This window comes from Triturus cristatus, chromosome 12 (genome assembly GCF_964204655.1).
Source record: "Triturus cristatus chromosome 12, aTriCri1.1, whole genome shotgun sequence".
In the NCBI taxonomy this organism is placed as follows: Eukaryota; Metazoa; Chordata; class Amphibia; order Caudata; family Salamandridae; genus Triturus; species Triturus cristatus.
In genome coordinates, this window is record NC_140595.1 from 311,295,640 (window position 1) to 311,319,089 (window position 23,450).

General features: G+C 42.5%; 2 protein-coding genes across 3 annotated transcripts in view; one reads left to right on the forward strand and one right to left on the reverse strand.

The window, feature by feature from the left end:
- LOC146775949 (uncharacterized) overlaps nt 1–23,450 on the reverse strand; it is a 790,744-nt gene that overhangs the window by 743,889 nt on the left and 23,405 nt on the right. The window contains exon 1 of one of the 2 annotated variants that reach the window (XM_085637355.1): nt 10,380–10,605. The exons of the other annotated variant lie outside the window; for it this stretch is intronic. The gene's annotated coding sequence lies outside the window, so the exon portion shown is untranslated. Of the gene's footprint in view, nt 1–10,379; nt 10,606–23,450 lie in introns of those variants that run through there. 2 annotated transcript variants of the gene reach the window in all.
- The window catches only part of CDH16 (cadherin 16), a 622,060-nt gene that overhangs the window by 27,632 nt on the left and 570,978 nt on the right, over nt 1–23,450 (forward strand). The window lies entirely within an intron of this gene.

Genomic DNA, 23,450 nt, shown 5'->3' on the forward strand with positions numbered 1-23,450 from the left:
ATCTATTTTGGAAACTTTCTCCTTCGACAGGCTGTTTATGACTTGGCAAGACCCAACAAGAAAAGGAAGTGGGAGAACTTTTCCTTTTTTGCTAAAGCAGACTTTGCACACGCCACAGTGGAGAGAAGATGGAAGCTCAGGCAACTGATCGCACCATTCCAAAAAACAAGAGCAACAGTATTTTTACAGAACCCGGCTAAGCTAAAAGTTATCTCTCAAGGTCGAAACTATCATTTCACTTCTGAAATACAAGCTCAGAAAGTACTGGAGGAAATTATAGTGGGGAAAGCCAGGACTGTCGAGAGCAAATAATAGGTATTAATGGTGAAGTCAATGGGGTAGCGACAAGATGGATTAATCTGTTCTTTGCATATGGTCTGTTCTCTCCCTCCTTTTTTGTGTGTTTTTCTTTCTTTCTTTGGGCTAGGAGATGCTCTGTAACACAACGGGTTCTCACTTGAATATGACGATTATGATAGCTAGGAATTTGTTTGCACACGAGGGGAGGAGAGGGAAGTGGAGAGTGGGTGAGGATGGGTCAGATACTATCACAAAGGCTCAGGATTGAGCCTGACTGCCTAAATAATGGTGGGGGTGGAGGGAGGGAGGCCGGGAGGGGGGGGCAGGGGAAAGTCTCAGACAGATGGTAGATACTAAAGGTGCAAATAATGGGGATCAATCAGGTTATAAGAAAGATAGACAATGGCAGGAGATGTATAACTGGAAGTGGGTCCGCGATAGAAATATTTATGCACAGCTAAGAATCATCAAGACTCAATATGGCTAGATTGAAAATCCTTACCGTCAATATATGTGCCTTAATGACACTAAGAAAAGACAAAGAGTGTCTGTGGGATTACAAATGAAATGGGCTAACATTATCTGTATCCAAGAGACACACATCGAAGGGTTACAGCGGTATTTACTTAATACATTAGGGTATAGGCTGATTACTGCAACAACACAAGGAGTAAGGACTCGGGCGTGGCCATTATGGCGAAAGGGAGTGGGATGCAGTTTATTCGATCTTCATCCGATAAATATGGGCGGTGGGCAATTACAGAATGTCAGTATAACAATGATAAAAAATAACATTATGTACAATATATGGAAATGTTAGTGATGACCCAAATGTGCTGGATTATATTTCTAATGAGCTTGCTCACTGGCCTCTCCCATTGATAGTTTGTGGCGACTAGAATTTGAACCTTCCCTGCGACTGGTCACTGGAACCAGGATATAAATATCGGGGGGGGGGGGAAACCGAAAGTGTTCCAGGCTCTTTAAAAATTTATGTCGGACTCATGGATTAATAGATTGTTAGCAAGCATGGCACCCGGGTGATCCAGGAGTTACCTACTACTCTAATCCACACTCTATGCATGTGTGACTGAATTATATGTTTGTCTCAAACACCCTGAGCTCTAATTGCTTCACACAAAAATTGCCAAGGGTCTTATCCGACCACAACCCTCTTGTTTTAAATATAGACTGTGGAGCAATGAATGCCAAAATGACAACTTGGACGTTTGAAAGAGCTTTGTTGCTAAACGAGGAATATGGTCAGTATATGAGGAAATGGATACCAGGGTTTCTGGAGGATAATATAGGTAGTGCTGCAATTAATGTGGTCTGGGATGCCCTGAAGGCTGGGATCAGAGGGGAGATACTGCGATTTTCATTAAATCTTAATAAGGAGGCTAAACAAAAAGTGGTGGCACTGCAGAGAAACCTGGGTGTAGCCGAGGAAGGACTAATAAGAGCAGTTCAGGAGGGGCGGGAAACTGAAAGCGAATTAAGACGGGTAGCAATCGCTAAAAAGTCTATCATCGATATTCTAACGGAAAAAGCCATAGTTAAGGCAACAATGTATGGAGAAAGCTTTTATGAACTAGGCGAACAGGAAGGCCATCAATTGGCAGTACTTACTCGACAACAAAGCACAGTCAATATAATAAGGAAAATCAAAGACCCAGAGTATGGGCAAACGACCGATTCGAATACAAGCTGCATTTCAATGGTATTATCAAAAGCTATATGATAATACGGGAATACAACAAGAAAAGATCGAGGAATATCTAGATCAAAATTCACCACTAAGACTAGAGATAGAGGATCAAGACTGCTGGAGTGTATACCACAATGGGAGGAAATTCTCCTCTCAATTAGTAGTCTAGCTAAAGGAAAGGCGGCCCGTATGGCTGGGATACCAACAGAATTTTATGTTAAATTCTCTACGCAGTTAAAAAGAATAATGTACGATTTATTTGCACATGTCTTCAGAGGGAGGTGACCACCGGGATCATGGTCTTTAGCCAAAATTGTGTTTTTTCTAAAAAAAAAAAAACAAAGACCCTACAGAACTTGGGTTATATCGCCCTATCACTTTGATTAATGGTGATTCAAAAATCCATTCTAAATTATTAGCTAGCCGATTGGCACCGGTAATACATAAAATTGTATCTGATCGTCAGAATGGGTTCATCCCAGGAAGATCCACCACCGACCATGTTCAAAGGGTGATCACATTGTTTGACATTACGGGTGTTGCAGGAGACCCTATGGCACTTATATTACTGGACACCGAAAAGGCCTTTGATAGGGTCTCCTGGAAATATCTAAGGCTAGCAATGTTAAGAAGTGGCATTGAGGAACACTTCATCAAAGCATTTCAAATGCTATATATTGAACCATCAGCTGTAGTAATGGTAAATGGGTTGGTGTCAGAGAAGATAGCTATTACCAGAGGGACAAGACAGGGGTGCCCATGTTCTCCTCTTCTATTTGCGGTATTTATTGACCCTTTCATCCGTAGACTTGAGAAAAACATATTAATACCACCAACATGTTCATGAGATTGGTCTATAAAAACTTTGGCGTATGCGGATATCGCCCTAGTCACCAGTGAGCCTGTTAACGCGATAAACGCAATAGAAGAGGAGGCTAAAATCTTTGGAGGGGTATCAGGATATAAACTGAATCAAGATAAAACGTAGATAATTCTAAATTCTAAAATCAATATGAGAGACAACCGAGTAGTGGATAAAGCTACGTATCTGGGTGTTAGTATCACAGCAAAGTTGGATAGCTTAGTTAATAACAACCTCGAACCATTAATACAACACACGAAAAAAGATTTCATCAGGTTAAATAGTCTGCATCTATCCATTGGGGGCAGGTGTAATGTGATTACAATGTTTTTTTTACCTAGATTTTTATATTTTTTCAGAACAATATGTTTGTAATTTACACCTCAATTGTTTAAATCTATAGAAAGAATGTTTTCCCGGTTTATGGGGCTATAAGAGACCACGTAGAGCATTAAGATTTATTGCTTTACCTAAAGACAGGTGGATTGGCACTTCCTAATCTGAAACTTTATTATTGGGCTACTACATTAAGGTAATGTATTGAATTATTATCGATCAGGACGGACAACAGAATAAATATTAGTATCCCAACAACACAAGAACTTATTTTGGGTGACGAAACTAGGGGGTGCCTCTGGCAACATTCCAACGATAGCTCTTTTAAAAAAGGTCCGATTCAAAACCCTTTCTGGTATTTACAAGGTCTGGAATAATGTACGTAAATTGTTGGGAATCAGTGGTTATCCTATTATACACTGTTATTTTAAAATGATAACTTATCAGAGATAGGGATGCTTGTATGGATAGATGGGTACAGGGAGGGATAACTCAGCTAGGCTGTTTCTAGTCTACTATAGGGCTGAAGTATTTTGAGGAGCTCAAAAAGGATTATAAACTAGATCATAGGGATTTCTTTAAATTTCTTCAGGTTAGAGACTTTCTGTGGAGAAAAGTGGGGGGATCCAAACTTCAAATATTTCAACCATGGAAAATATACATAAAAATACAGTAAGAACTATAGGAGAAGTGTATGAATTTATGAATGCTTCCTTTCCAGACGATATGGATAAATGCTTGTCAAAATGGCAGGCTAAATTAGGGGTTTCGGCCGAAAACCTCTACCATTCTTTTGAATTGTCTCAGTCCTGTTTAATGTCTACAAAATTACAAGCCCAATTCTATAAAACCTTTTTTGCATTATATTACACTCCAAATAAGATAGCTAAGTGGGGGTCTGGAAAGGGAACAACATGTCAACGCTGTGCGCCATTTGAAGCCGACATTGGGCACATATTTGCATCATGTGATGTATTATTGGAGCTGGTTAATGACATATCAGGATTTCTGTCAGAAACTTTAAATGCAAGAATAGAAATTTCAGTGGACAAAATAATTCTAGGTATAGCTAATGTAAATCGACCTAAAAATATGCAAGGATTGATTTTCGTGGCAATGGCTGTGTTAAGGATGTGTATAGCTTCAGCGTGGCTGGATCCGAACCCGCTGGCGTTCCAACAATGGAGAGCCCGATTGTTGGTGACCTGTAGCCTGAAAGCTGCTATATATAAAAGAAAGGGGCATAATAAACGCAATAGAGGGTTAGAAATATGGGATCCTTTAATACAGTGGATGCAAAATCATAATGGGACTGGATAAATGCCTGCATTTGTATCATATATGAGGTGTTATTCAAACAGGAGTTAACCATGATTTGAAAGTATAGATTGTGATGAACAATGTTGCACCAGCTGAATTAAGATTTGTTTTTGGGTTACTTATGAAATGTGAATTTAAACTATGACGGTGGGTAATGTCTGAGAAGGGTGGAGGGATGAAGATGGGGTGGGTGGGTGTTCGTATGTAAAAAAATAATAAAGAATATTTAAAAAAAAAAAAGAGATTTGGAAAAGGCTTTCTGAATCATAAAAGAGACTGAGCAGATAACAAAAAGTAATTTTGAGGTCAAACCCCTGTGATTCGTCGAGTCATAGGGTTTATGGGTGCAAAAGGGCTTTGTACATTGGAATTCTAGCTCTGTTCACATGCCTGTTTCCTCCGGGTCCTGTGGCTCTGCCCTTTGTTGGATGCCCTCTTAACATTTTGGCGACTCCAAGGATCTTTTTTGTATCATCCAAAACTCCCAGCAAGTCCTCTGGTCTGTGGCCAAGAGCAGAGCCCCGTATTCATCTCTTTCCTGTATCATTAGTTCCACTCCAGCACCTCCTTATTTTCTTTTTCCTTACACTTTAGATCGGCCATTCACAGGTGTGTGTGTGTGTGTGTGTGTGTGTGTGTGTCTATATATGCTGTTTAAGAATGGCCATGTCAAACACAGACTGAGGCATTAATCAAAACATCATGCGGAATATTTATTTTCTTTGACATAATCAATCATCAATTTCATGTCGAAGTACTCTTGCTAATATGTTTAGATATGCATATGTGCACAAACCGCAATTTTTTGCACAGATGGTGTGTTTAAATTTAATAGCCATCCAACCATAGCTAAAAGGCCGCAATTTATGAATCTGAATTTAGAGTTTATTAAATATATGTAGCTCAATGCTGTACACAGAATATTTACCATCAAATATCACTCCAATGTGGGAGCATATTGAAAGAAAGAGATAGGTAATCTGGTTTTAACAGCATTTCTTCTATGTCTATAATCATGTGATACAGTGGGGTGGACACCAAGCATTTAAAATTGTAATGGCGGAATTTTGTTTCTATGTGTGAACAAGGGCACAGGGTGCTCGAAACGCGTCACAGGGGGAGTCAATAAAAGATCTTACCTGCCATATATCCGGGTCTGTCTCTCTCTGTTCGCCAGCAAGGAGCGTGGAGGTTCGAAGAGTGTGTTGGGAGGAAGCAAAATACGGAAGCTGGTTGTTTCCGGTGACAGACCCCCTCCCCGCAAGCAGGCAGCCGTCCGCAACCACCAAAATGACCAAATTCCGGAGAGGAGTATTTGGCGGCAGCCCTTTACACAGCTGGGTATTTGGACACCAATTGGAATATCGGGGGCGACTGGGTCGGAGGACCCGTTTAAAGCGTGATCCAGCGGTGAGTTATACAGCACGGTGTGTAGGTGGGGAGGTGATATCTCTAGGCAGGGTACGGGACCGGAGAACGCCGGTTTCCTTTTTGGCTAATTAACTCGCTCTGAAGCAATGTCTGCCGACACAGTGAGCGAACGAGAGGCGGCGGCAGATGAGTTGTTTAATAACCTGCCAAAAGTGATTTCGAGCACAGAAGGCTTGCAAAGTGGAAATAGCAGCAATGATCAGGACATAAAACAACTACTAAAGACTTTGGGAAAAAAATCTAAAAACGAAATTACCAAATGGTGGGAACATGAATCCCTCACCAAATACGAGGAAGAGGGGAGAGTCCCTCGGGGGCTCAGGATTCTTCTAGCCCAGAGTTTTGAAGAGCCAACCCCGGTATGCTTAAGGAATGGGGGAAAGTAATTTGGCGGCCTCCATGAATCTGGTGAGGATTTTAATCAAGTATGCGGCAATTGATCGCCAGACACTGATGGAGGGAATAGACAAAATTAATGAGGAGCTTAATAACTCAGAACACAAGGAATTCATAACAAAAACCCGCAATGAAATGGTTGAAAGACTACGTAAATATGAAGAAAGAATAAAAGTACGCAAAGCACATAAATTTGCTCGTAACCAAGCAGACTACGAGCATGGGGCAAATATATAGTTTCTCGTGAAAGTTTGAACATGCGAAGAAATTAAAATACGAGGACAAAAGAACAAGCAAAGCCACTAGTGGGATACAACAACAAACCAATGTAGTGTAAACATCTGATGACACAGAATCACTTACAAGCACATCAGGCTCTGAATGCCACAGCATGGGAGGGCAAAGTGACAAAATTCTACTGAGCTTAGGTGAAGAGATTGATTTTTTAGTGGACGCCCAAGGAATCGGAACAAACAAACAACAGACAAAAGAGAAACTCAAGGAGAAGTGCAAGGCGCAAAAAACAAAAATGCACTACCAAAGAAAAAGCAGCATTGGTACAAAAAGCAACACTAAATGATCAAACTATTATCAATTTATCAGTTATTACACTTTACCAAGCAGAGAAACAACTTTTATCATTAGGGCTCAATTTCTGTCCAGAAAGTACGTTTAATTATTCCAGCACCAGAATTGATATATTTTGCTTCATCAGAAAACTAAAACTAAAGAAGTTTTTCACCATCAAAGCAGGAATTGGCAGTTCCAATACATCATTTGAAACCAACAACTTAGAATCACCATCACTTCAAGCATTAGATGTGTCAGTGTTATTGACTCTACATGAATTGAGCAATACAACAACTGAAATGGAACAACTGAGAGAGATGACAGAGCCTAGTACTCAAGCCAAGTTACAGAATATCAACATCATACAAAAAGGTGCGGGTGAAAGTCCATTCAAACCTAATAGCACCTTTATCCCAATGATGCCTAAAGATGCCATAGACATTTTTCATGAGCGTGTCATAGAAGACCTGAAGCAACTGTGCCACAAAACAAAGAGAAAAGAACACAAAAAACGCTACAATGATATGCAATATGTGAAACTGATGAAAAAACTGGAAGAAAACCAAGAAATAATTACCAACAAGTCAGACAAAGGAGGAAATATTGTGTTGTGTCCTAAAAAAGACAATATAGCGGAAGCCATGAGACAACTAAATAATGAGAACTGTTACACGAGGTCAAGCAAAAGGGAATACAATAAAGCAAAAGAGGGCCTGAAAAAACAACTTCTCCAGTATAAAAGAGAGGGATTGATTTCGTCTATTGAATTTAATTTTTTACATGTTGAATGCCCAGTTATTCCAATCATGTATTTGATTCCAAAAGTGCACAAAAAAGTCTCTCCGGTACCAGGTAGAGCCATTATTTCGGCTATCAACAGTGTCAGTGAACACATTTCACAATATGTAGATTTCTACCTACAAGATTTTGTTAAGAAGTTACAAAGTTACGTCAAGGACACTGGAGATTTTTTAAACAAAATCAATGACATTGTATGGGAAGAGGGTCTAATTTTAATCACATTGGACATTGCGGAGCTTTATACAAGCATAAATCATGAAATCGGCCTCAATGCAGTTAAATATTTTCTGGATAGTTGACAATGTGAATATTATGGGCACAACAAAATGTTATTGGATTTGAACTCGTGGTGTCTATATAATAATTTTTTCTTGTTTGGTAAGGAAACCCTAAAACAAGTCAGAGGCGTGGCTATGGGATCCTGTTTCTCCCCCAGCTATGCTTTTCTGCATGTTGGCTGGTGGGAGGAACAGGTCCTCACAAAGATTGATAATGTACATCATGTGCTATATAGGTTACGATACATTGACAATGTATTTATTATATGGAAGGGAGATGAGGAGAGTGCTAAATAGTTTATTATGTCTATAAATGACAACCCTAGCAACCTCAAGTTTACCCATAACATCAGTAGCACAAAAATTGAGTTTTTAGATGTACAGGTATCAGTGATCAACAACAAACTAGAAACAACTTTATTTTGGAAAGCCACAGACGGAAACAGCATATTGCATGCCAGTAGTGGACACCCTAAACACCTCATAGAGAGTATACCCTACGGAGAGATACTCAGAATAAAACGCATCTGTAGCACACCACAAGAATTTGAAAGATGTGCAAAAGACACAATGAATAGGCTGAAATTGAGAGACTATAGCGACATGGTGCTCACTAAGTCTTTAGCAAGAGCACAAGAAAGGGAGAATGTATTACTTCCTAAGGAGGCAATGAGTGGTGAGACCATTGAGGAGGAACACCCCCGCGCCATCACTACATACAACAAACAGGAAAGAAATATTAAGTCCATTGTCAGAAAAAATTGGCCTATTGTGCTTACAGATGGAGTGTTGGGCACCAGACTCCCAGAGTTACCAACCATCACATGCGGGAAACCAAAGTCCATGAGAAGCCAATTAGTCAAAATGAGCCCAGAATTGAGCACAGCAGCCACTTGGCTTAAACCAAGGCAGGGTTTTTATAAATGTTCTTCTTGCCATTCCTGCAAGTTTGGTATCAACACCACTCATTACACTGTTCCTTTTGCAGATGACAAATTGGCTATCAGGGGCAGCTATGGTTGCAGAACTGAATATGCTGTGTATGTCCTGACATGCACCTGCGGCTTACGTTATGTGGGAAGCACAAAGCTGCAGGTGCATGTCAGGATTTTGCAGCATCTGAGAGCAATTGTAAACAACGACAATTCATATCCTGTTGCTAGACATTTTAAGGCTGTCCATGATAACGATTTGAGTTGCCTTACATATTTTGTGATCAATACCATTGCACCCCTCAGAAGGGGCGACAATAGGGAAAACTTTTACGTCAACTAGAAACACACTTTATTTTAGATCTAGACAGTAAGGCACCAAATGGACTAAACACAACTGAGGATATGCACAATTTTTTATAACAAACAATTTTTAATAAGCTATTTCAATGGCTAAGAAGTTTTTCCTTGATAACTGCATCTGAAAATAAACATCTATCTTTGCCCATGTTGCTATTTCAAAGAAGTCATGAAATATTTTGTAACCCTAGATGACAAAGTGTACAGTGATGTAAGATTTAGATAGACTTTTTTGTCCTAATAAGCATAGATATTGATTATGCACTGTTGTTTTATGTCGAATTATACTGCTTTCAGTCGCCATCACTTTAGACACGATGTGTCTGTTAAATTTTATATTAGGGTTTTAAGTCCACGTTTTTTTTTTAGTATGTGTATTAAGTACAATTTTTTTGATTTTTTAGGCGTACTTAGCACTTTAAATAATATCACATGTTTACATATGACAATATGCTGCAAGACACGGAAGCACTTTCAATCTAGTTTTAAGGAATAAGTTGCATTATAACAAACAATGACTCTGTAGAAGCTGCTATATTTCTTAACTTAAATTCGGTATTTTAATAATATTACATTTTTTATGTTTTATGCATTCATGCAGAAAATATTGTTTAAGAATGGCCATGTCAAACACAGACTGAGGCCTTAATCAAAACATCATACAGAATATTTATTGTCTTTGACATAATTTTATGTTGAAGTACTCTTGCTAATATGTTTGGATATGCATATTTGCACAAACCGCAATTTTTTGCACAGATGGTGTGTTTAAATGTAATAGCCGTCCAACCATAGCTAAAAGGCCGCAATTTATTAATTTGAATTTCGAGTTTATTAAATATATGTAGCTCAATGCTGTACACAGAATATTTGCCATCAAATATCGCTTCAATGTGGAAGCATATTGAAAGAAAGAGATATGTATGCTTGTTTTATTAGCATTTCTTCTATGTCTATAATCATGTGACACAGTGGGGTGGACACCAGGCATTTAAAATTGTAATGGCGGAATTTTGTTTCTATGTGTGAACAAGGGCACAGGGTGCTCGAAACGCGTCACAGAGGGAGTCAATAAAAGATCTTACCTGCCATATATCCGGGTCTGTCTCGCTCTGTTCGTCAGCAAGGAGCGTGGAGGTTCGGAGAGTGTGTTGGGAGGAAAAATGTTTTACAAAATACTCGCGGGAGATTTTTTAAACAAAATGTATTGGTGCAAACACACAAACAAGATGCGTTTCGGTAACTGCCTTCTTCAATATAAGGCGGCAGCCCGAGACAACGCCATTTAAATGCAATTACAAGTTCATTGGCGGTTTCAAGCCGTCGATAGTACAACATTACCGCCTTTATCAGACTGTTTACATATGATTGTTTGATCTTTTTGTAGACTTTGTAGTGCTATTCTTTGTTGTTTTGTTATGTTGCTTTGAATTCTTCGTCCATGTTTGTGGAGTCTCAATTCATTTAGATCTTTAATCACTAGGTCCGTGAACACATCGACTGCATCATTCGGCATTTGGGGGATGAATTTGGATGTAGGTTTGAAAGGGCTCCTCAAACTTTCTTGTGGCACACTTAGATGTCCCGTTATTTCAGACCTTAATGTGTTTTTGCCATTATCGGAGACATCTTCCTCTTGTAGTTCCTCTACGACCGCTAGGGTACGCAGATCGTGACCAGTTAGTAAATCCAAACCTACATCCCCTATCTGTACTGGATTTACTTGATTTCTTGTGTTTTGAAAAATTTGTATAACTTCAATTTTCTCGTGTATTTAAAAAGGTCAATCCTTGTCTGGGCATATTCAAATTCCTTAGACGGACAAAATGTCAGTCCTAATTGTAAAACTGTGTCTTCCACTTCCGTCAAGATTCTAGGAGTCAGATTGACGATGGTTAGATTGTCACTGATTAGCATTTGGCTACCCGTTTGCTCCTTGTCATGCGTGACGATGCGTTGCTTGAACTTAAGCCAGCCTCCCCATCTCGTGGAATGTTTCTTTTTGTTTATGGTGGTTTGCCTTTTCCTCTGCCCCAAGTCTGTCTGATGAGGCGAAACTCCTCGTGAAAAGGTGTCGGGAATTGATGGTCATTGGTTGTGTGACCCTTCGCTCGCTCGGTTGTCCAGTATCAGTGACATCTGATTCAGAAGTTTCTTGGTGTTCCACCACTCTCTGATTTCTGTTGCTCAATAATTGTCGACGTGGTGCATCAAACTTTTTTGCGAATGTTAGGACCTTTCCCATCTCATAATCATGAGCATCTCTCTCAAATTTCTCATGTTTCCTTTTTTTTATTTTTTGTTCATAACTCGTTAGTCGGTTCTTCATACTTCTCATAAGTTCCTCCACTCTGTTTTTGTCCTCATGGGTTGCTATTTCACTTTCCAAGATACTTATCTCCTCCAGGGCCCGTGCCCGGTCACTCCAGGCAAACTTCACTAAGATTGAAAGCATGCCTTTAGATGATTCTGCGGTGTGCTTGGCCCATTCCTCGAGGAGAAAGGGATCTGGATTCTCGTAGGCTGGGACCGTATAGATCTGCAGCCCACGTGGTAATCTTCGCATGTCTATATAATTTTGAAGGGACGGGGCTTCCCACTATTGTTGAGTTTCTCTCTCATAGAGCCTTTCCAATTTGAGAAACTTGGTTTTTAAATCACCTTCCCTTGATGTGTCATTCTGGCCATCAGTCTCCTTTCTTTGTTGGTCAACTTTCCTTTTTAAAATATCGATTGCTGCCTCACGGCGTGCAGCCTCACTAAACATGATTAATTAGATAATGTCATTTGGTTAAAGTTTGTGTTTAATCTCCCTCGCCCTGACGCTTTGTTTAATCCGACATGTACGCATGTTGAAAACGCTCAATTTCTCTTACCGCAGTCTGCAGCTTCAGAATGCCACCGGAACCGCGATGCAAGTGCTGCCACGCTATGGACACCAGGAATCCTGTTACGGAACACCGGCAATCCCAGGTTTCAGCATCTCGGACTCACAAATCCAGCTCCATTGAACCGCGGCGGTGCAGGAATATTTTCACTCGTGCTCCAAAATTTCCACCACAGTTCCTGCACTCACGGACGGGTGCTATATGCGCATTGGCGGAAATGCGCTCAATATGCTGGCTTCATTGTACATCAAGTACCAGCACTCGCAGGAGATTTTTTAAACCAAATTCATTGGTGCAAACACACAAACAAGACACGTTTCGGTGACTGCCTTTTTCAATATAAGGCCGCAGCCCGAGACAACGCCATTTAAATACAATTACAAGTTCATTGGCGGTTTCAAGATGTCACAATCAATGAAGGACTATCCTCCATACTAAAACCATTTCGGCCATCTTGGAACATGCAAATTAATGAATAGCATTACAGTTCACCTGATTGAAATTCATTAAATCATGAAACTTCCGCCCTGAATGGGCATGTGAATAGGCACATGTCTATTTACATCTTTTATATTCCATTTAGACAACATGAAAATTCACGTCATTGCAATTCATTAAATCATGAGTTTCTTGCTCACTCTGCCGCACTGCAAGAATTGCCCGCACTCTAGATAAGTCCATATTCTTCTATTGCTGATGTCTTTCAAACCAAACGGTCTTTGTCAAACGGTTATTTAAAAAAACTATAATATATATGTGTATGTTTATTTAAACATAAAGAGGGTCAATTACGATGCAGCCCATAGTGGCTCCGACTGACTGTTGGAGCCTTTCGGGCTGCATCATAATCGGCCGCTCGGTTTAATTTCCCAACGGTGCATTACAATGCTGGCGGCCAGTCAGAACCAGCTCGTAATCTCAAAGGGCGGGCATTTCCGCCTTGGCATTACGATGCACAGTTTACGGGATGGTTTCCAGGCTGGCCTGTCTGACAGGGAAACCATATCGGAAAGCATGTTTTTGGGCTCCCAGCAGGGCCCATTGGGTGTGCGGCCTCCAGTTGGGTGTTGAGAGGGCACCTATAGTGTTCCCCTGTTGATCTCTGCACCCCGTGGCAGGCATCTGGCAGGGATGAACAACACCTCCCATTTCCCGATGGGAGCATCTATTATGGCTGGTTTACGGCCGTAATGCATGCTTCCATAGGGAAATGCAGTAATGTGACCCAACAGTGTTTGGTTGCATTCTAATGAGGCGGTCGGGACCGCCGAGCAGAGGTCAGCCGGTCTCAGGACCAAGACTGTCGGGCAGACTTAAGTCCGCCCAACATCGCAATTAGCCCCATATTGTTTAAAACTGTTATTAAAATAATAATTAAAATTTATGTTACAATTTATGAATTTTTGTAAACTTTAAAAAAATAACAAATAAATATTAATATATTTATATATATATTTTTGGGTGAAGAAGTGTGCATGAGACGAGCACCGGCATTTACCCGTTTGTTTCGGATTCTAATTGCCCCAAGTAACGCACCATGACCGCCGACGCGCTGCGGAGTAGGGAGGCAGCAGCCAGTGAAATATTTGATGATTTCCCAAGTTGGGAGTCACTAACCAGCATACAAGCAAGCGCTGCGCAACCAGGAAACCCCAATGTGAGGGATCTGTTTAAACATTTAGAAAAACTCATGAAAAATTAACAATCCAAGTAGTGGGAGCATAAATCCCTGTTAAGATATCTAGAGGTCAGCAGGATCCCCTGTTGGTTGAGAATAATGCTGGCACCCAGTTACGAAAACCCCGATCCCAGGATGATTTTTGAATGAGCCAAATACAATTTAGATTCATCACACAAACTGTTTTAAATATTGGTCGAGTACGCTGAAAGTGACCGGGCTGAACTACAACTTAAAATTGATTACCTCAACGAAGAAATCAATAAAATGGTAGACAATGGTGCAATTAAAAAATTACTTGAGGACATGTTGACAAGGCTACAGAGGGAGGAGGAAGTAATTTAAAAAAAACGTAAAGCATTCAAGTTCCATCGGATAAGTTGGACTATGAGAACGGTCAGGTGTTCACATTTTCTAAAAAATACGATTCAGTCAAAGCCTCAAGAAAGGAAGGACCTCGCCTGAATACCCAAGTAAGCACGGGTACCAATGCGCAAATGTCCACTTCGGACCTCAGTTCCGCCTTAGAAAGTGAGCTGGAAAATGAACAAGCTAGATCCGGTCAGAAGTTGGGGTTTACAAAGCTCTCCCTGGCCCAGGAAGTGGACTGTCTTCGACAAGACAGACGGCAAACCTTGTGTCCCCGTGTTCAAAATGTAAGTACCAACAAAGATGCAACCAGAAGCGCCGGGAGAGACGCCAACGAAGCCGCAAATGGAAAATCAGCCAACAAGAAGTCCACGAACAACAGATGAAAGCGCAAGTGAGCACCAATGTAGTCAGCAATGACCCACTAACGGTCATCAATCTCTCTAATGTAATATTGAGTGAGGCTGAGAGCCAGCTATTGACTTTAGGACTTTTTTACAGCTTGGAGAGCCACTTTAACTATGCAGAAACGCGTATTGACGTCTACAGATTCATATGCAAACTTAAACTGCGGAAATATCTCCTAAAGGGAACACAGAACCAAAATCAACCAGCAGATATGCCTGTCGTGGCACACAGTCCAAACATGCTAACAGCAGGAGATGTTGAGTTACTGCAAAATCTCCAGCAGTTACAAAATGATAATAACAGTGCTGCAATAGGGCCAATTGAAAATCTGATAGACCTTGGGGGGACTATACATACTAAATTTGAACCTAAATCCACATTTCATTTCACCCCATATTGTTGCGTGACAATCTTGACATTTTTAATGAACATGTGACATTTGAACTTAAGAAACTCCACTTTCAAACAACACAAGCTCGAAAAAAATACACCCAGCAAAATAATCTGTACTTACAATTGATGAAGAAATTAAAAACAAATGAACATATCATCATTTGTCAATCTGACAAAGGCGGTAATATGATGTTATGGCCTCACGACTTGTACATGGAGCAAGCTCTTAAACAACTGAATGACAGGGACTGTTACAGGAGGTGTAACATTCAAGCAGTAAATAGCTCTTGGAATGATTTTTACGCAAAGCTCCTTCCCTGGAAAAGTGCTGGCCTGTTGAGCAATGATGAGTTTAAGTTTAAAAAAAATTATCACCCTGTAATCCCTGTGATCTACTTCATTCCGAAGATCCACAAGGACGCATCAAGACCGCCTAGCAGGCCTATCATATCAGCCTGTAACAGCCTCTTGGAAAACACGTCACGCTACATAGATTTCCTCCTCCAAGAGCATTTGTGACTACTACCATCTTTTATACAGGACACTAGTGACTTTTTAAGAAACATCAGTGATGTTAAATGGGATTCAGAGTCCGTACTGATTTCTCTTGATGTTACGTCACTTTACACTAAGATCCATCATCAAGATGGAATAAAAGCGGTAGAACACTATTTGGGCACCTGACCTATGTACCTGTATTTACATAACAAAATGTTGATTAACATGATAATGACGTGTTTGGAAAATAACTATTTCTTATTCCAAAACCAGATATTTCACCAAACTAGAGGCGTAGCTATGGGGGCTTGTTTCTCGCCTAGTTATGCCTGCCTCCATATGGGGTTATGGGAGGAACAAGTCCTAAAGGCAGAATATGGTGACATTCTGCAAAATCATGTTTGTAACTGGGTACAGATACATTGATGATCTGTTTTTAATCTGGAGAGGCACGGAGGGGAGTGCTCTCTATTTTATTGAATGGATCAACAAGAACAATCTTAATCTGCAGTTCACGGCTTACATTAGTAAATACTCTATATGCTTCCGTGTTGTAGAAATCTATGTGGCAAATGACAAGTTGGAAACTAGGCTACATGAAAAGCCCACTGCTGGCAACACAGTGCTTCATGCTACCAGTCATCACCCTAAACACCTTATTCACAGCATTCCCTTTGGGGCAATGTTGAGAATTAGACGAATTTGTAGTTTAGACAGTGACTGCGAGCTGGCACGGAAAGAAAGCAAATACAGGTTCCTGGCTAGGGCCTATTCACAAACTACGATTGACAATGCAATAAAAAAAACGAGTACAATTCGCAGATCTGATGCATTAATCAGTAAAGCTAGCTCCAATACTCAAACCACCCAGCAGTCTGACCAATCTAGCAGATTAATCCGAACGTTCAATAAACAACAACAGGTATAGCGTAGGATAATGAATAAAAACTGGCTTCTGGTACGTAATGATCCTATTATTGGAGACAAATTGCCAGAAGAATCCTAATATTACATTTAGGAATGGTCGATCAATGAGTGGCGCCCTGGTGAGCAGCAACCCAGAGATAAGAACAACTAAAAAATGGATAAATTCTAGAAAAGGGTTTGTTAAATGTACGTCTTGTAGAGCCTGTAGATTTAGGGCTAGCAAGACTTCGTATAGAACCCCATTCAAGGTGGAACCAGTGCCCATCACTAAGATACTCACCTGCAAAACAGAATATGCAGTGCATGTGCTGGAGTGTTCTTGCGGCCTGCAATATGTAGGGAGTACAAAATTGCAGGTCCACAAAAGAATATTCCAACACATCAGGGCCATCACCAACAGTGATGCTGCTTACCCGGTTCCGAGGCACTTTAAGGACTTCCATAACAATGATTTGGAACATCTGAAATATTTTGTTGTGGATTCAGTCCTACCGCCTAGGCGAGGGGGTAACCAAAAAGCTTTGCTGCGCAAACTCGAAACTAAGTTCATATTGGAGCTTGAAACAAAGACACCTCAGGGCCTCAATTCTAGTGAGGACTTTACCTGCCTCTGATTGTTCCCCTGAATATATGCACTGTAACTTTTTACCGCTCTGCCTCGGCAACTTTTTAGTTTTCAAGGAACTGTTGATCACACATGCACTTTATGAACCAAGAAGGTTCAACATGGTGGCACTTGTTAGCACTCGTACTTTGTTCCATAGACATAAGGGTATGTTCAAGGCCCACTGTAGCGGAATTGTTTACCATTCGCACAAAATGTAAAAGCAATGACCTACAAACATTTGAAATTATTGTTTGGGTCCATTATTGGCATAGAGCTCGAATGACTGAAATAAGACGTGGATTTAAGTGTGCAATTTGACAAAATTTTACCTGTCGATTTTCTGTGGTTTTCAATATTGCTCTTTTAATACGGTTATTTTGTATATGTATTGCCTTTTAACAAGTATTTATAAATTTATAAATATTTAATGAATTATTACTTTTACTTGCCTGAACCTTCATGATGAATATGTATTCATTATGTATGTACAATGAGGTAGTTGCAATGACTCATTTATGTCTATGATGAAGTTTTTTAGTCACATGTTCTTGCACTTTAAAAATGTTAAGGCACTCATCATACGTCATGTGATCAAGGCCTCTTGCAGGCCGAAACGCGTCATGTTGGTGGTGCAGGGGTTTCAATAAACGACTTTGCACCGATTTATGGGTCCGCATTCATCTGTTCCTTGGAATTGGAAATTGAATGGCGAAGGTTGCAAAAAAAAAAAAATATATATATATATATATATCCTACTGACGGTCGCCAGTAGGTAGTTAAAGTTAGGACCTAGTTTCCATAGGAAAAGCGTTTTTTGAATTGCCAATAACTTTGGCGCCGTTTGACGAATCTTCACAAAATTTTCAAAACTAGTGGGGCACTCCGGTCAGCTCCAGTCTTTAAAGTTTCGGGGTGATTCGTCAAGCAGGGTCCGAAAAAAAGGGGGGTCCCAAAACGCATTTTCCCCATGTTATTTTCCATCAGAAACTTTAGACAAAGCTACAGCCCGAACTGATGAACGGGATTACACCAAATTTGGCAAAAAGGTAGATCTTGGTTCAGAAAGGTCCTTTTTGTTAAATGGTGTAAATCCGTTCCGTAGTTCCTGAGAAATTAAAGAAAGAAAAAGTTTCAATATCTGTGGTCGAGGAGGGTTCGCAAACCCTCCCAACCATGAGCTTCATTCTAATTGGCTGCCAACACTCCAAACCAGGAAGTGTTGGCAGCCATCTTGTTACTCGGTTCTACCGAGTCACAAGAAAACAGTAGAAAAACATTAAAAAACAAGAAAAGGGGGCATGATAGAAACACCCTGACCCCCTAGGCCTTCTCAGGGGGTCCCACAAGGACCCCCAGGGCCAAAAAAAGCATTTTTTTAAAATAATTTAGGTGGAAATTGCGATGGGGTCGTGAATCCCGGCGAAAATATTTTTTTTAAAATGAAGCGTGGGCTCCTGCGCTTCGTTTAAAAAAGGCCCCCGGGTGGGCCAGGTCCCGGGGGCACAGCCAATTAGCGGGGGCCTGCAGGGGCTCCTGCAGCCGAGTGGACCACCACCTCCCCGGGGCTGTGAAAAAAAAAAATGCGCACGGGGTCCCAATTCCCCCGGGGACTGCCACCTCCCTGGGGCTTCAACAAACAACCGCGGGGGGCACGTGGCCCCTCGCAGCCCTGGGGACCGCCACCTCTCCGGGGCTGTTTAAAAAAAGCATTGGGGGTCCCAATCGCCGAACGCTGCCCTGGGGACTGCCACCTACCCAGGGCTCTTTTTAAAACCTGTGTGTGGGGGCTCGAGCCCCCCCACACACCCCGGGGACCACCACCTCCGTGGGGCACTAAATATGTTAATGCGGGGGTCCGTTACAGACCCTCGGAGCCCCGGGGACAACCACCTCCCCGGGGCTTTGTAGTAGTAGGAAGGGGAGCCGCGCAACCCACCTTCTGGAGCCCTTTATGGCCCTGGGGACCACCATCCCCCAGTGCCGGCTCCTGCAGTGTCCCGGGGTGCCCACCCCCGGGACACTGCTGTTTGCTATGGCAGGGCGGGAGCCATGCGGCTCCCACCCTGTCATAGCAAACACTGGTTTGGATTTTGGAAGCGAGAGCAGGTTTCCTGCTCTCCCTTTCAAAATCCAAAGCAGATTGCTTTTCCACAAGGGGAGCTGCATGTTAGCAATGCCGCCTCCCACAGGGTGCGGGGAGCCGGCGGGACTTGGGGCTCTCCCCACGGTCTCCAACGGAGAGGCCAGTCCCCAGGGGATGTGGTCCCCGGGGTCAGAAGTGGCCTGGGCGGGGGCCACGCAGCTCCCCTCCCCAATATTAAATTTAAAAAAAAGGAAAGGCTGGCCCTGGGGGAAATGGTCCCCGGGGCCATAATTGGCCTCTGAAGGGGGACCACGCAGCCCCTCTCCCGTTATTTTTTTTTTTAAAGGGGGCAGGCCCTGGGGATGGGGTCAGCAGGGCCCAAAAAATGGTAAAAGAAGGGGGGCCACGCAGTCCCCCTCCTAAAAAAACAAAAAACATAAAAGCCGGCATCGCGCCAGAGGCCCCACCCCCTCCCTGCAGCACTCTGCAAACGTGCCCCCTGGCGCGTTGTAAGTTGGGGAATTAATTCCCCTTGAATACTGAGGGTCCCTGTGGGCCAAATAGCCCACCAAGTACCTCCAGTATGCGCCAGGGAGCTGTGTTGCAGAGAGGTGGTCCAAGGCCACGCCCCCTTTTTACACCACTCTGCAACGCAGCTCTGTGAAGCTTACCTGGAGGTACCTAGTGGGCTAGTTGGCCCCCAGGGACCCACAGGATTCAACGGGACTTAATCCCCCAACTTAGAACATGCCAGGGGGTGCGTTTGCACAGTGGTGCAGGGTGGGGGGGGCCTGATATTGCCCCTTGCGCATTTTAAATTGGGGGATTAAGTCCCCTTGAATCGTAAGGGTCCCTGGGGGCCAACTAGCCCACCAGGTACCTCCAGTGAGCACCACAGAGCTGCGTTGCAGAGAGGTGGTCTGAGGCCACGCCCCTTTTTACACCTCTCTGCAATGCAGCTCAGTGGCGCTTAATGGAGGTACCTGGTGGCCTAGTTGGACCCTAGGGATACTCCGGATTCAAGGGGACTTAATCCCCCAACTTAGAACGCAGCAGGGGGCGTGTTTGCAGAGCGCTGCTGGGAGGGGGTGGGGCCTGATATAACAAGTTAGCAATCCTGCTTTGTGGGACTTACTGCAGGTAATAAAAGGGGTAGTTGGCCCACAAGGTTGATGTTGGGGGCTAACTATCCCTCCTGTTACTTCTGCTAAATCCCACACAGTGGGATTGCTAAAATGTGTATGAAGGCCATGCTCACCTTTCTCCACCATTCTGCAAATGGGACTGCTATGTTATAGGTAGAAATTAGCATTTAAAAAACCTTTGAAATTCACTGAAAAAAACATAGGTTTCAGGGATGTTATAGTTAGAAATTAGCATTTAATTCACTGAAAAAACCAAAGGTTTCAGGCACGTTATAGTTAGAAATTAGCATTTAAAAAACCTTAGAAATTCACTGAAAAAAACATAGGTTTCAGAGACGTTATAGTTAGTTGGACATTTCTCTCGTACAAAACCATAGAAATTCCCCAGTTATAGTTAGTTCAGCTAACTATAATTTGCGCACCCGCAATGCACTTCTGATGATGTCACATATTACATCATTCATGACATGGTCAGTGACATCACTGATGACATCACTGATGACAACTCAAATGACATCACTGATGACATCATCCACGTGAAAATCTGATGCACCTACTCACACTTTAATATAACCTTTGATACACCCACTGTAAAATACAGACTACCATTTTCGAAACCATCGACACACCAATACCATTTACTACATATGCACTCACTGATTCCTAGGTCTACACACACATCCACGCATTCACCCATACAATCATTCATACATCCGGTCACTCATTAATACAACACTATCATAAGCACTCATACATCTATACAGACACTCACACACCACCACTCATCCATGGAGTTACTCACACACCTAGTCAGTCATGCAAAGAATCAATCACACTTCCATTTACTGACCTATACAGTTATACACACACACCACATCACTTATTCAAAGAGAAACAAACGCATACTTACTCTCTTATACATTCACTGATACAAGTACACACTCATCCATACAGCCACTCTCACAATCACTGACTCTCAAGTATAGTCATTTATATACTCCAACTCTCACATACACTGCCTTTTACATATATAGTTACCTGGACATGTACCACTGAGACATCCATTCTCTCACCAACACACCCATACACACACTCACCCACCCATACAGCTGTTTGCACATGCACTCCTGAACCCACACACTCAGTGAGTCAACCACTCACACATCTATGCAAAGAGTCACACATCTCCCACCCACCCACCCACACACACACTCAGGCACCCATACAAATACTCAGGCAACCAATCAATAGCCCATATAGACACTCATGTAGCTACTGGCCAACCCATGCAGCAGCTTACACAACAACAGACAGACTGATACAGACATTCACACAGTTTAGTCACTAACCCATGCATTCAGTAAGACACGTTTAATCACTCCCTTATACAATCAGTCACGCACCTACTAAATCCTCCATCCACACACTTATACACCCACTCATTCTTCAATACACCTTGGGGTGTATATATATATATATATATATATGCGCGCTCAGTCCCAGTCACATCAGAACTCGGGAAAGCACTCACGGGACACTGCTGCAGTTCTTAGGTCGTTTATTGCATAGCGAGCATGGAAAACATGACGCGTTTCGGCTATGCCTTAGTCTGATGTAAAACATCAGACTAAGGCATAGCCGAAACGCATCATGTTTTCCATGCTCGCTATGCAATAAACGACCTAAGAACTGCAGAAGTGTCCCGTGAGTGCTTTCCCGAGTTCTGATGTGACTGGGACTGAGCGCGCATTTATTAACGCGAACGCACCTTCGCGTTTTGAAGCACCCGTCTTTTGAGTGCGCTGGTTTGGAGGTGCAGCGGGAGCGATGATATATATATATATATATATATATATATATATATATGGTCATGTGATCAAGGGCTGTTGAGCCCGAAACGCGTTATGGCGGCATAGCGCACGAACAAAAATAAAACAAATTGGGTACAAATCAAGTGGAGTCCGTCCCCTTCTTGATTCATGGCAAAGAGGATCGCTTGAAGAAAGGTTTACTGCGATATATATATATATATATATATTATATAAATATATATATATATATATATATTACCTACTGGCAGTTATAGTTAGGACCTATTTTCCATAGGAAAATCCGCAACATTCTATTCCCAATAAGTCTGGTGCCAGTTGACGAATCTTTGCGAAATTTTCCAAACTTTTGGCCAGCTCCGGTCCGCTCCTATCCTGAAAGTTTTTGTGGTGATTCGTCAATCTGGGACCGAGAAAAAAGGGGGGTCCCAAAACACGTTTTCCCCATGCAGTTTACCATAGGACCTGTTGACGCAGCTACAGCCCGAACTGCTGAACGGAATTACACCAAATTTGGCAAAGAGGTAGTCCTCAGTTCAGACTCGTGCCTTTTGCATAAATGGTGTAAATCCGTTCAGTAGTTCCTGAGGAAATTAGAGTTAAAAAGATAGATATATCTATAGCCTTGGAGGATCCGCGCACCCTATGCGCACCCTGAGCGCACCCTCTACGAACCGAGCGCGCACCCTCCCGATCACACACTGAATGCTAATTGGCTGTCAAGTGTCTGTCTACATTCGAAACCAGGAACTGTTGGCAGCCATTTTGTGCCTCGGTAGAAGCGAGGCTGATTAAGTAAGGGAAATAAGTGTGTGAAAGATGTAAAGGGGGCAGGGTAGAAATACTCTGACCCTCTAGTGTTGCTTAGGGGGTCCCAGAAGGACCCCCTGGGGTCCCCGTTTTTTTTTTTAAACGGCAAAATGCACGCAGGGTGCGCGGATCCGGCCGAAGCCCCCCCCCCCCCGAAGCGCGGGCTTCTGCGCTTCCTTAATAAATAGCCCCAGGGGAACCAAATCCCGGGGGCAAAATCTGTAAAAATTATTGGGGGCCCAGGGGGGGCCCCCAGCCCCGGGGACCGCTACCCCCGTGGCTAGAAAATAGACAGGGTGCGGGGGCTGAACGGCCCCCCCAAGCCCCAGGGACCACCCCCCCAGGGCTTGATTGTTTGAGGGAGGGGGGCTGCGTGGCCCCCCTCCTGGAGCCCTTGAGGGCCCTGGGGACCGCCACCCCCCAGGCTCATACAGTGTCCTGGGGTGCCCACCCCCAGGACACTGTTTGCTATGAGAGGGCAGGAGTCTCCCACCCTCCCATAGCAAACTTCGTTTGGATTT